The sequence below is a fragment of the Epinephelus lanceolatus genome, chromosome 22 (genome assembly GCF_041903045.1).
Source record: "Epinephelus lanceolatus isolate andai-2023 chromosome 22, ASM4190304v1, whole genome shotgun sequence".
NCBI lineage: Eukaryota > Metazoa > Chordata > Actinopteri > Perciformes > Serranidae > Epinephelus > Epinephelus lanceolatus.
This window is the reverse complement of record NC_135755.1, coordinates 13444525-13447809: the sequence shown is the minus strand read 5'-3', so window position 1 is coordinate 13447809 and position 3285 is coordinate 13444525.

Here is a 3285-nt window from a genome sequence, read left to right as displayed (position 1 = left end):
CAAGAGCCCGGCTGTGCAGAGGCGTCCAAAGTAAAGAGAGCAAGGGGTGAGGGGGTGGTTAAGGGAAAACGAAAAGCAGAAATTCCTCTCATTCCCCGCTGGTGTTTTCCAGATTCCTCAAGCGACAGCTCCTCGGCTGTGTGAGTGAAGTAAGCAACCAGAGGGGAAATTGAAGCGAACGGCGAGAGGAAGAGAACTGCATTCTTGAGGGGACGCGTCACCTACACACAGAATAGAGAGACACTCAATCTCTGTTGCTTCGCCTGGCAAAGTACGTAACAGGTTGTGCAGCACGGCCTTCGGCTTTCTCATCCCGCCTGGCTGTGAATCAGTGAATCACTGTGACATTTCATTCTGAGCTCGCTCCGTACGCCTGTCCTTTCAGCAGCAGGCCTTAAAGTCTGCACCAGGCTTTTATGGCTCAGTTGTCGGGCCCTCTTTCTGCGGCCCTTGTCCCATTCAGCTGGCTATGTAGATAGACACCCATCACTATAAAACATTCAATAGGGTCAGAGCGCGCTATAAACCAACATGAACTCAACAATGTCGCCTCCGCAGCACTTTTACTATCCCACTATTAACCCATCACACAAATCTCCCCCAGCCATTGAGGTGGGTCCCAGAGAGTGGTGGCACATCGTCGCTCCGAGCAGTTTGTTAGGTGTGTGTTCAAGAGCGGCACATAATTGGCCAAGGTTTCTAACTAATTGCCATGGGAACAAGGGTTGACAGACAGGCCACGGGGGTTGGAGTAACAGCGGAGAGCGTACGGGAAGGGGTGGGATGTGAATTACGAGCAGCAGAGCAAACGCCTCGCTCCAGTCAAGTGTGGAAAATAGAAACAGAAAATAACAAGTGAACAAAAACAAGAACTCCGGAGCGTTCTAAAGAGCCTCTTGATGACACGCTCTGTAATTGAAGACAGAGAACTGTGGCATTCATTTCTATTTGAAGTGAGGGAGGACTTCTTGTTCCTTTTTAGGTTTATTTGCAAATACAGAATTAATTAATGAGGTGTACGCTCACATGTTAACATCAAAGTAAGTGGATTCATAACTCCAATGCAGTTTTATGGATCAACATTTAGTTACTTATTGCCCTCTTAAAGAAAAAAGGCAGTAATCTGTAGATTTATTTATATAGTGTACTGTATATCAGATGATTCAAAGCTATTAAAGTCAACATAAATATAAAATACAGTCCATAAAGAGGCCATTTATAGCTCAAAAAAGGTCCCACATCAATATGTCCACATTATAAGAACCAGCAAATATGAAAGAGACAGTCATGCAAAAGAATTCAGAGCTTCAGTCTAAATGTTTGTAATTTTTAGTACCATATAACATATAAAATAATGGATGTAGCTATGGTGATGTCACCCACTGGTTTGTGGACTCCCATTTTGAAGCTTGAAGTTTGGTATTTTTTCCATCTCGGATTTTTTGGAGCTAGAATTGACCCAAAGTGACCACATCTGGACTGACGCATAGACTGTGGTGATGCCTCGCAGACAGCCTGTAACTCAAAGCGGCCACACCCTTAATTATGCGTAACTTTAAGCCGTAATAACATTTAAACTGGTGAGTTAAATAAAAGTTCAACCCCCCGTACAGCTGTTGAGACCAAACTGTTTTGTACCAGGCTGTAAACTTGTTTATTTCTGCTGTAAAGTTGGGCATTTTTAACATGAAAATCTATGGGGATTGACTCACTTCTGGAGTCAGCCTCAAGTGGCCATTTGAGGAACTGCAGTTTTTGGCACTCGCTTGTTGGCTTTATTTTTCAGCTTGTTTCATAATAAAAAGCATCTGTCCTGAAAATGGTTTGCGTAGGTTGCGCAATCATTGCAAGAAAAACAATATGGGCAGCCGACCACATGACCTGAGAAATTTTCTTATCTAAACTAACTATTAGCTGATGTTGGAGTGAATTTCTTTGCTATGGCAGGACCTGCACATCAATTAAGAGGCCAGAAAATAAAGGAAAAGGAAAATAGGGAGCTAGAAAGGGCTTTTAACCCAATAATGATTTAACGATCAACTTCAGTCAGCTCAGGAAGTCAGGCTGAAGAGACGAAACATAGCCACGAAGTTAACGTTACAAGCCAAGAAGTAGCTAGTGCCATGTTTATGTTAGGGTGCTTTCAGACCAAGAGTTGTCTTGCTTTGGTCCAAATCAGGAACTAATTTTGTTACAAAGAGTTGGTTCGTGTTCTCACGGCAGCATTTACAAGCGGACCAGATCAGATGCCTCGCGTGAGAAAGCTGCTCTTGATTGGTCAAAATTTCCATGTGGGAAAAATCCAGGAAGTAAACAAAACGTTGAAGAAGAGTACACTTGCAAGATAAACACTTTCTAATGTCACAATGGAGGGACAACTACACAGGTTGATTTTAGCGCTGGTCATCGTGGACTATATTGCTGTCATTGTTCATTTTAGTCAAACCATACAGTTTGAAAACGAGGCGCGGCTCCAACTAGAAAACAATGTTTTGGTGCATTGGATGTGCTGAATGTGCATATTAAGGCAGTACAGGAGGAGGTGCACATTAATAATCCTCCAGGACTGTAACATGCTCATGTTTAACCCAAACAATGTGTCATGTGACTGCAGTTGGTTCGGATCCAGGTCGGAACACATTCTCACCACAAACAAACCGCACCAGAGTTCGTTTGGAAGTGCGATTGCTGTGTTCACACCTGCCCAAACGAACTGTACTTAGGGGGCAAACGAACTTGAATTTGACTGAACCGAATCAAACAGGGCAGGTGTGAAAGTGCCCTGACAGCAGTGGCTCCCAGCTGGTCCAGCCATGGGTTCTAGATTTCTCCTTACTTGTTTGTTCAAGGTCTGCGCAGTTGAATGTATTCAGCGTCATACTTGAGTTTGGCCATGTTGGCGAGCTAGTTTGCTGCCTCTGTTAAGTAGCTGTCCATCTACAGCAGAAAAGGCCACTTCAAAATAAAAGCTGTGTGCCAGAAATTCATTGTACTTCAAAGTGACGAGTGTTTTCTGCAAACTTGACACGCTCGTGAGTCACTTGCGGTCCATACAGAATGGACCCACAACCCACTTTTGGATCGTGACCCACCAGTTGGGAACCACTGTGTTGGAGGACCCAGACACTGGACCTTTGAGGGGCCCAATAATTTTTTGTGGGCTGTCCCTTTAAGGCCGAAGAGTGGATCCCTTCAAACTTCATGCAGTACAGACGGATCTGCTCCATTGCGTGCATTCCACTGAAGCAATGACTACATTTCACCACAAATGTCGCCAAAAAAGAA